General features: G+C 34.6%; 1 protein-coding gene across 2 annotated transcripts in view; it reads left to right on the forward strand.

Annotated features, from left to right (window-relative positions):
- Grik2 (glutamate ionotropic receptor kainate type subunit 2) overlaps positions 1–12,092 on the forward strand; it is a 624,705-nt gene that overhangs the window by 592,271 nt on the left and 20,342 nt on the right. The gene's annotated exons all lie outside the window — the stretch shown is intronic.

Genomic DNA, 12,092 nt, shown 5'->3' on the forward strand with positions numbered 1-12,092 from the left:
TAACTTTTCTCCAATTATATGTTTTGAAATTATTTTTAGTCACAATAATAAAGTGAAATACAAGTAATTTAAGAGGATATTATATTGTACACATAGTTCTAAGCATTCCTGAGGCTGAACGGCTTGAGTCAAGCCTGGGAAAGTCTGTATAACACACCTAAAAATGAAGATGATAATTATAATTAAAATATCAATAATCATTTCCAGGAAAAAATCAATGAGAATATTATAATGTATGTGCCCATACTTATATGTTTGTATGAATTTATACTTTAAATAAATAATTGCATTAAAGGATATATCATAACCTAGGTGTACATGTAGTAAAGAGAAAAAAGGTTTCCCAAAAGAGGCTAATGCCTGAATCTTTAGAGCCTATGAATGAGTATCTTGACAAAGTTACTCTGAAGATGCAATTAAATTCAGGTTATTTAAATGGAAATATTAGCCTTATTAATCGCATTGGTCTAAATATAATCTTAGTACTGTTAGGAGAGGCAGATGGAGGCTGGAATCATAGCAGGGATACAAAATAAAAGAGGGAAAAGATGCAGAAAACGGAGAAGGGAGCAGACAGGACACTAAATATCACCTGCTGGTGTAAAAATGGACAAAAAGGTCCCAGATTCCAAAATGAAAATGACCTTTAGAAGTTTTGAAAGTCAGGGAAACAAATTTATACAGAATGCATAGTCATTCGGACAAGTCTATTATAGCACTCTGATCTTGAGAACTGTGAGGTAATAAATCGAGTTGTGGTCAAGCCACTGATTTTTTGACTATTTGTCATAGTTGAGACAGGAAGCTCGTAAGAAGGTCATACAATTAGCATATATTAATTAAATTATTTTAGAAACAAAACAGGGAACACCCACTCATTGATATCATATTAATAAATAAAGAAGTTATTTAAAACAATTTCAGAAGAATTAGTTCTGAGGAAGGGCTGTAAAGTTTTTGTACTCACACAATGAACAATTTCTGTCTCTACCCCGTAAAAAGATGTTAATTTATTTTACTAAAGAAGACATAAAGCAATGTAAGTTAGATGAACAGACAATACTATGTAATCTCACATACCCAGTTAGAGCAAATACTGTCTACTGACAATGTATGGTACTTCTATTTCTTCAGTTTTATGCTGATCTTCTATCCTAGTTACTTTTCTATGGCTGTGATAAAGACCATGACCAAAAGCAACTTAGGGTGGAAAGGGTTTACTTCTGCTTACAGCTCCACACCACGGTCTATCTCTGAGGGAAATCAGGTCACAAACCTAGAGGCAAAAGGCATGCATTAGGAGTGGCACCTACTAAACCGCTCTTCAAGAATCTTACAGCCAGCTTTTTATAGTACCTAAGACCATGCTGAGTTTGATCTGGGTCCTGCCTTCACAGATCAATATGGGGAGGGTATTCTCTTAGTTGAAGTTCTCACTTCCAAACTGATGACTGCATCAAGTTGACATAAAACTACATACTATAAACTAAGTAAGAGAACAAAACAAATTTTGACTACCAATCTGAAGTGTAATCTTTCCCTTTTTATAGCCTGTTGAATTCTTTGTTGATTAGATCAATTGCTGCCATTCTGGAAAAAGGCTTAGGTATCATAGAATATCTTCATTAATACATACAAGGCCATGTGTCTGAGCAATTTATGGAAATTGATTTAGATTATCTGTCTCAGAAAAATACTTTGGGTTATTTAAGATTAGGCAAGAATTTATAAAATATTTCCGAGTTTGATAGTTATGCTTCTGTAATTTTAGTGAAAGGAAATATAAATCAGAAGTACTACAAAAATTTTTAGTACACTATTCTTTTTTATTGTTAAATGATATGCAGATTTATTGAAATATCTCATTACCTCTGAATTATATTAAATTAACTTCATACATATTTGTCTCATTCTGAATGAATCAAGTTTAAGATGAATAATATAAGTGCATACGACACTTTGCATTGAACTATATTTTATTTCTTTAATATATACCTCATTTTTTCTCTCTCATTTAATGCAAATGAGTTCTTAACTTTAGTGAGTTCTAATTTATCCCAAACCAAGAAGGATATCAAAATATTTTTCAAGCTTGGCATATCAGGAATGAGTTTCATTTCTCTCATAAACTTCATCAGAGAAATTTGATATATGAACAGGTAGCTCACACTTGCTCTTAAACACTTCACTCTGTGGAAGAATATTCCAGGCAGGAATTTATGACTTCCTATTTCACACCTCATCTAGAAGTAAGGTTTTATGAATTATTTATAGTTGTTCAGTTATTAATAAACACAATGATACACAATTAGAATTGAATGAAATAAGCTCTTACACAGAACCATAACCAAAGTTCTCACATAGTTAGCATTTGGTTCCTTATCATGATCAATCACACCAGAGACTATTATTATTGTATTTACTTAGTTTAAAATTTTATTCACCCATAAACTAACAGAAGAAAAAATTTAAAAGGAATATATTAAAGCATGACAAAAATGATATTTTAGGTTATTCTTTTTTCCCAGAAAGTTAGAGATAAATCCACAAAAAGGAATATAATAGAGTCTCAAGTTCTGGGAAATGTCAGACACCTACAGGGATTCCTAGGAGTCTGACTTTATATCTTTACAACTATAATCGTCAATGACAACATTGTATTCTAGTGTGGACAGAGTAAGGAGCTTTCATTTTCACTTTCATTCAGTTATGGGTTTTCTTTTTTCATTACTTGGATTTTTCAACATTCTCTTGGAGTTTTATGTGTCTGGGAAGTATATTAACAAATAAATCAGTATAACTTTTTTTTTTTTTTTGATATGGGAAATTAGAAACAAGTCTGAGAAATTAGACTCTGCATGCCCCTAAATTTGTTTCTGTGTTTTACAGAGATGCTAGCCTGCCAGGCTCCTCCTGCATGCTTCATTTGGGGTCTGCTGCTCCATTCATCACTCTTAGTGTGATGATTACTGCTCAAAGTGTGCTGTGAACATGCTGAGTGGCTGGGAGAGAAGCTATTTAATTAGGGCAGCTCTGTGTACACAAATACCTTAGCAGAGATGACGTGAAGGGAAATGCTAAATAAGCACAAGCTGGTTTAATTAAGTGTGTGGTGGTGTTAAATCCCTTCCAGTTTTCCTGATAGCAGCAATATTATTTTAATATGACATTTACTGTACTGTGTAGTTGAAGTTGGGAGTTGTGGATGTTTTTACACATAATATGTTGACTGAATTTCCTAGTTCACTTGAAATAATATTTTAGAAATGCTCTGGGAGTGGTAAAATTCAAAAGGCAAATCACAGCAGTTTCCATAAGGAATATTTAGGACTTGTGAGCGCTGTAATCTTTCCTCTTAATACACCATAGGTGATAATGTGCTTAAAAGAAGCAGGGAGCATTTCTCTTTAATGGAACTTTTTTGCTCTGTACTAGAAGCTTTTTGGTTTCTCTTTTGGAAGATTGAGTGCATATTACACTTTAAGGACCAGGCTTGCAAGCTGGTAGGAATGCAGTAGGTAGGGAAAAAATCCACTAGGGTCAGTTAGAATTGTTATGATTTGCTTTGTTCAGTTTGGTAGAAGTATTGTGGACAGACTGGAGGGTCTCATTACTATTACTTCTATAGCGATGGGGTAGTAGCATGTTCCTTCCATTTGCAACTGTCCTCTTGTGTGTAAAATGTGAGGCTGGGGGCAGAACATGTGGAGAACTAGGCTCAGGCTGTGCATGCCATGTTCATGACAACAGGAGTCTCTACAAACAGGGTGGTTCCCCTTTTATGTGCAGATTTAAATTCTAAATAATTATTGAATAACTGCTTCACAGTTAGTAGAAAGTATGTCTGTGAATACTAAACTAGTTGTGATATCAAGGCAAACATAGAAGACACAGGACCACACTCACCTGCACTAGTTGAAGACTTCAACTACTGTTTATTGACTCAGCATAAACCAAGATTTATAACTTCAAAGCAGAAAAGAATTTCAAGATTAGTTGCTATGAAGTAGAGAGGAGGATGAATAAACATGTATTAATATATTTTTAAAATTTGCATACAATATGTTTTGGTTGTATTCTTCCCAATGCCCCATCTTCTCTCAGACTCCTCCTCCCTGCAACCTCACGTTCCTTCTCTCTTAAAAAAAAACAAAGAAAAAAGCACACACCCACACAAAGGAGAACCACAAAGTCCCTTTTGTGTCATCCACCTGTTCTTGAGCATGCAGCCAGTGAAGAAACTTAGGTTTTCCCTCTTTCAAGAGCTATCAACTGCAAATAGCTAACTGGTGAAGGCTCTGGGGAGGGGTTGGTACCCACTTTCCTTTCTCCATTCTGTGATTTTGTCCGGCTTTGCTTGTGTAGGTCTTGTACATACTGTCACATACAGAACTGAGCATGAGGTAAAAGAAGGAAAGAAGCTCTTGGGAGGAAAGTAAGAGACATTGCAGAGACCGAGGGTGTGGACTTCTCTGAGATGGCAGTTCAGTCTATGAGTCATATATAGCAGTGTTGCCCATGCCTTCAATTTCAGTACTTGGGTGGCAGAGGCAGAGGGATCAAAATGAGTTCCAGACTTCCTAGGTAGATTTGTATACCAGGGCTACACAGTGATATTCTGTCTCAGAAAAGAAACAATAAAGATAACAAACAACAACAAAAATAAACAAAAACCATCAGAAACAAAAACAATTATATGTAGGTTTTGAATCTATTATCTTTGAAGAGTTGTTGGGAAATCTAAATAAGATAGGGTCATTACTGTTAGGGTCGGCGTACAAAACAGAGAGCTTCACTCCGATATCGGGTCACAAATGAAGCTTTATTTTTAGCACGAGCTTGTGGGGCACCAGCGTGAGGAGTAGCCGGTGACCCCGAGTTTAAGGCTCACAGGCCTTTTATGAGGCAGTTCTACCAGGGCAGGGGAGTGGGGTCACCCAGAGTGTAGACACCTAGACGCCAGATGTCTCCACGGTGTTTTCTCAGAGTCTGGGTAGGTAAACGAATTCCAAGCTTATCTAGCAAGGGGTTATTTGGCAAGCATTCTTCTTAAGCAATTTATCTTGCAAACACAACCCCAGGGGTTATTTGGCAAACATCCTGTTAGCACAGCATGGTGGGCTAACTTTTCTGATATGGGGCGTGGGGGCAGAGTGCAGTATTTCCCACTGAATCTGCAATTAGCAGAGCTAGTGGGGGGGGGGGCTTGTTTCCCTTACAATGGCCTTTCATTACTGAGTGTCACCTGACAAGATTAAAATTGATAATATCACATGGATGTGCAGGATAGCAAAAGAAAGACCATTATTGATGGAAGTCATGGCTGGTGCTTATCTAAGGCATGAAACTAGAGGCAAGAGCTGAAGAAGAGGGCATGGAGGAGTTCTGCTCACTGACTTGTTATTCTGTCTTGGTCATCCTGCTTTCTTATAGAACCCCAGGCCACCAACCAAAAGAGGGACACAACCACAATGGGTTTGGCCTTCCCACATCCATCACTAATTAAGAAAATGTCCTATAGCTCTATTTTATGGAGGCACTGCCCCAGTTGAGGCTTACTCCTCCCTGATGACTCTAGCTTGCATGAAATTGTTGTAAACTTAGCCAGCACAGTACCCAAGGTCACATTCACAGAAGGTTGATTTGTAGCCACTTTAGCATACTTACATATGAAAGGAACATTGTCAGCAAATGTTGTTATTGAGCTGGAATTCTTGTTTCTGAGCTGGCTCAGGCCAAACTCCAGAGTAGGAGCTCCTGCCCTTTTCCAAGGCCTTGTAATTGGTGCTGTCTTTATATTTTGACTTAACATCACAGTTAAAAAATACTGAATTTACATGTAGTAAATTCAAAGATGAAGTAGCCGTGTTTATAATACCCCCAAAGAGAGTATGAAGAAAGTTTGAAGTTAAATTTGAAAAGTTTTTACTATATATGCAACTGTTAAATATGCCTCATCATTATCATATTTAATAATTTAGCTATAAATTTTACTCCTGTAAAATATTTTGTATTATGAATGAAAAATATTTGTAATGGTACTTCTTAAAAAAAAGTTTTTACTTGTCTGTACCCTATCAGCCTACATGCCACTATGAATTATGTCATTAAGTTTTATTATAGCAATGTGAAAAATATGGATTCCTTTATTGTGTTTTGACTTTTAGTATTAAGTGAGATCTACTGCTTCTTTATTTCTCATTATTTAAGGAGTAGGAGATATGTAATTGGTACCAAAGAAGGCACATTGTTTGAGGCAGACGTCAGTGTTTATAAAAATAGACATCAGTATGAGAAGCATGTTTTCTCCTGGTTCTGTTCATCATCCATTTCTATAATTCCCAATTATCATATAATAAGTTCTGTAATATTCATCATTATAGATGCATGAAATTGCTGGCCTTCAGGTTTTCAGCTTTACTGAAATGAATGAATACATTTGTCTTTATTAGTTTAACATAATGCACAAAAATTGATGCAAATTATTCATTTTTCTATAGGTCAACTCTTCCATTAAAATGCATTCTATTTTTCTTTGCATAAAGCAGCATAATTTTAACATTACTAAAGTGATTTGCAAGAGACAATTGGAATATAATAATTTTTAGAAACTGAACTAGGCAAAAAGAAGTGAAATCACACCTGTAGATCCTATGTATTCCTGTCGTACTTCTTTATGTCTAGATTACATGTCACTAAAAACAGATCAGAACTCAGCAAGCTTTGCCTGTTGCAGATACTGATAGTCTCTGCATGCTGGAACCTAGAAAGTTTCCAGAATAGACTTATGGAATTGGGAGCAACAATGTGAGCAGCCTTCATTAATATTGTAAATGATGGCCAAATATACCCAAACTATTAGTAAATTTTTATATACAAAGTCAAGATCATTGAATTTATTTAGTGTTCTGTGTAGATCATCCCCAGAACATGAATTCAAATTCTATTTTAAATTACTTTGTCACAGTGAACAATCACCTTAGCGTTACTGGGCTGACTATAATCATCTTGCCTATAAAAAACAAATTAGGGCTGGAGAAATGACTCAGTGGTTAAGAGCACTGGCTGCTCTTCCAGAGGTTCTAAGTTCAATTCCCAGCAACCACATGGTGGCCCACAACCATCTATAATGAGATCTGACACACAGTATACATAATAAATAAATGAATCTAAAAAAAAAAAAACCCAAATTAGTTGAAGGATTAAACATAAGAATAGGAAAAGTCAAAGACAAATGGCTTGTATTTACTATTCTAATGTGATAGGAACATCCTTAGTAGGCTACATGGTACTCAAAGCCATCTTACTCAAATTTACTCATATTCTAGTCTCACTTACATGTCCCAAGTGTACTCGGATGTGCTGTGTTTATGAATACATTTTACTTACCTCATACAAACATCCTTTGTAATCATGGATTATCTAAATATTATTTAACTATTTCTTCAAATAGACTGTATTACTTTATTCAGAGGTTGTATAGGGATTATTGTTTGAGATCTTCTACAGATAAATACAATTTCTATCCAAAACATTCTACTTATTGATATGTAATACAGATATTTAACTTTTAATTTTATTATACATTTACTATTGTCAAGTGATATAAAATATTTACCTCATTTTAACAATGTATTATTAGAATATTGTTATATATTAGAATAGCATTTAGTATACAGCCAAGTTGATTGAATGATGTACAGTTCTTATATGCCCTTCCCCCAAATGTGCACTGCTTACCTTATAATCATATACTTTGCAAGAGCAGTATTTATTAGTATACAGACCTATATTGACATATCGACACACAGGGTCTTTAGTTTGCATTAGGACTGTCTCAGTTTTGTCCAGTAATGGATTTGAATGAATATATAACCACAAATGCTCTTCACTGTAATATCATTGGGTAGCTTCATAGTCCCGAACACATGTGCTTTGTATACAAATCTCTTCTTTCTCTTGAATTTCTTGGCAATCAGATAATTTTACTGGTTACAAAGTTTCTCCAGAATTCTATGTGCTTGTAAGCAGGCCTTTTCTGGGTAACTATTTTTCATGTAGTAGTATATGCTTAAGCTTTACAGATTTTATATCTAATTTCTTTGGAGCTCTGAGCACTGCCTGTTTCCTAACCATACCACAGCTTAATATTACACGCATCTTCCAGATGATATCTTGCTTGCTTCTAATTTTTATACATTGTTCACAAGTCCATGTACAGACTTTTGTTTAAATATAAATTTTCAACATCTTTAGGTAAATACAAAAAGTCATAATTGCTGAATGTCATGGTAAGGAAACACTTGGAATAGAAAGATGAGCATAGTGTGATTTGATTGGATATTTGTGATTTGGAACTGGATATTTGTCCCGTAGCTCTAAAGCACTATGCAAAATTTTAAGCAAAATCTGATATTCATTGATTTGCATCTACCAAGTAAGTGACATGATTACTGTTACAGACAGCATGAAGAATGTCCCAATCCCCCCAATGGATTGACATTCTATGATGATAATATAAAAACTTATAAATCAATTTTCAATATGAAATTACTCTTTCATGTCATTTCTAAGAATTTCTTATATTCTTATTATATTGAAGAGATTTAATGGCTTATAAGATACAAGGAGTGAAAAGCAGATCAACATCTACTTTGCTGTTATGAAAGTATAGTTAGAAATGAGCTCATGCAATGTGTCATGGCCACATACAGTAAATTCTGCATTTCAATGTATAATATTAAGATGATCATATATAATTATTAAATGTGTTAGATAATATGATTTAATATATGTATTCCTTGTTCATAATCTTAAATTTTTGAAGGTAAAATAATAAGCAAATGTTATTTAATGTCTGAATGCATTTCTATATGTTTATTTTGTGCCAGGAACACTGTAAGCAAAACAGATAAAGTGTCTATAATACATAATTTGTACTCTATTGGAGAAGACAGTTATTAATCAAATATTCACAGTTTTCTACTTTAAAAATAAACAGACCAATTCTATATAATAAGAAAACAAAATTATTATGTTTTCAAACACCATAGTAATACAATGATATTTAATTTAAGTAATTTAGTAGTACATCTGCATTAACATTTCAAGGGGAACATCAGAACCTCAGAGGACACAAGATTCTGCACCACTGAGGAATCATGGTGTGGTTCTAAAACTCATCATGGAGAGACTAACTTCAAAATAAGATTTTAAGATGATCAAAAATTGTTATGCTTATATTTTTCAAGTACACACATTATCAAAGTAATTAGAGGGTCCATTTATAAAAATGAATACAGCCAAGGAAAGCTGCTGATGATTCTGGCTCCCCTCCACTACTTTTTTTTTTTTTTGCTAGAAGAGCTTTTATTATCAAGGAACAGACCAAGAAAACTCTGGTTAGTAAAAGAAGTACAGTAATTTATAAATACATCTATCACCATAGTGCCAAATTGAATTAATGAGAACTGGGTAGGATTTTATAGAATCTTCTCCTGCTTACTGCCAAGCATGACAACCTTAGCTAGATCTCGAGGACCCATGTGGCTCTTAAAACTCATCTTCTGGTCTCCATACACATGCTCTGGCACACTCTAATGTATACACGCAAATTCATGCATGCATACACAGGAAATAAATATGTTTAGAAGAAATAAAGCAAATAATATGGAGTTGTTTACCTTCCTAGCACTCACAGTATCTAATCATATGCTAACTTAAAGGAATTCACAATTGGGGGTTATTTTTTAAAACAGTTGTTAGTCTAACATCTCTCAGAAAGGAAGAATAATTATAACCCAATTAAGATTCTTTGATAGGAATGTGTAAAATTCTTTATGCTAAAAATCATGGCATAGTCACTTACTACCAGTATGTACAAACTGGTAGAGTACATAAATGTACAGTATTTGAGTAATCAAAATTAACATTAATACTTTAATTCATGAAAATATCCTTCTGAAACCAGAAAGAGCAACTAGTACCTAGATGTTATCTAAATTTTAATCATGGCCAGCAGATCATATAGCCATGATATCTAGATAAATAACAATATAAAGTTAAGGAAACCAAAGTCTTTCAGGAAGTGATTAGAAATTGCTTATCATGAAAATGAACAAGACACAACATTCCCCTTAGACATTTAACAAAATGTCAAAAGAATTTAAGTGTTACTATGGGAAAAAGCTATAGATTTGGGTTTTCTTTAGTTAATCTCACTATATACTTACATTTTTTTGTTGCCCCAACAGCTTTGCACACATTTAATTTTAGGCACAGAGACCTTGGTGGCACTGAAGTACTGGCACTGGACAATGATTCATAAACATGTGGAACAACAGATGGTAATGGGGCATGGTGACTAAAGTCCCATGAGCTCCATATACAGAGGCAGGAGGATAATGCTGATAGAGACAGGCACAGCAATCTCAGAAGGAACAGCACATTTTTGACAGAGGGGAAAGATGTAATACATTAGTAATTATTATTACTGAAGGCTGTAGTTATAAATAAATAGTAATTATTCTTTTTTCAAGGCTGTAAAGATTGAGCTCAATAGAAAAGATATAGCTGAAGTTTTTCTGTGTCCTGCCCTGTCCTCAGCTGCTCAGACCCAAGTAAACACACAGAGGTTTATATTAATTAAAACTGCTTTGCAGTTAGCTCAGGCTTCCTACTGACTAGCTCTTACATTTAAACTCAGCCCATTTCTGTTTATCTATATGTCACCACATGTTCCCTACTTTACCTGTGTGCCTTTACATGCTGCTTCCTGGATGGTGGGTTGGTGCCTCCTGACTAACCCCTTATCTTCCCAGAATTCCCCTTGCCTGTTTATCCCACCTATACTTCCTGCCTTGTTACTGGCCAATCAGTGTTTTATTTATCAACCAATCAAAATTCACAGCATACAGAACATCACACAGCAAAAAGACTTTTCAGAAATATTAATAGATATGAAGGAAATTTTCTTCATTGAGAGTTGTTTTTTGTTTATCTTACTATATTTACTTTATTAAGACAAAGAGAAGATATACATGATAATAGAATTCTGCTACCCGAGCTGGATGTATTAGGTCCCACTCCTGCTGCTAGACCTTAAAGAAAATAAGTTGAGGGCTCTCATGGACATATAGAGATATAATTCATGTGTCATACCCCAACGAAATTTGACTCTGAATAAGATAACAATAAATATCCATAGAATTGATGATATCAAATGACAACATTCATTAAGAGATAGAGAACAAGAATGAAAAACCCATACATATTACAAGTATTTTTTTTTATGTTTGCTCTTTAATGCATAGCTAGAACCCTTTATTTTGCTAACTTTCACTGTGAATTAATAAATAACATTTCCACAGTAATAAAAACTCTTTCATTCACAAATTACTTAAAAATGAAATATAAATCATATTTTAAAAAAAGGTATGAGTCAAGATTCAGTTTGGGAAATATCATTTTGAGTTCTAAAATATTATTTATTGTAGCCAGAAGTTTTCTCCAGTCCCACCCAGCCCTGTGGTGGGGACAAACCTCTCTCACCCACAGCACCACAGACACTTAGAAAATAGTCCTGAGGGGCTTAATATTATTTACAAACTATATGGCCTATGCCTTGCTATCTAGCTCTTATATCTTAAATTAACCCATTTCTATTAATCTATCTTTTGCCATATGTTCCATGGTTTTGCCAGTCTGCTGGACTGTTGCTCCCTGGGTGGCAGGCTGGCATCTCCTCTGCCTCTGCCTTTCTTCTCCCAGTCTCTCTCTCAGATTTCCTGCCTGGCTATATCCTGACTCACTATAGGCCAGAGCAGCTTCTTTATTAACCAATCATAGCAGTATATATTCACAGTGTACAGAAAGATCTCCCCCAGCAATTTATGGAAAAGATTACTTCATTTCTGATCTTTTAAATTAGTCATTAATATCCAATTATAATTTGAAAGTAAAGAAAAATGAAAAGGAGTGATGACACATGTCTGGGATCTTAGCAATTTAGGAGACAGACAAAGGCTGGTGAGTTATGAGTTAGAGGCCAACTTGGACTACATGATGAGTAAAGAAACATTTAGTAGGGCTGT

The sequence above is a fragment of the Onychomys torridus genome, chromosome 19 (assembly GCF_903995425.1).
Source record: "Onychomys torridus chromosome 19, mOncTor1.1, whole genome shotgun sequence".
NCBI classification, from domain to species: domain Eukaryota; kingdom Metazoa; phylum Chordata; class Mammalia; order Rodentia; family Cricetidae; genus Onychomys; species Onychomys torridus.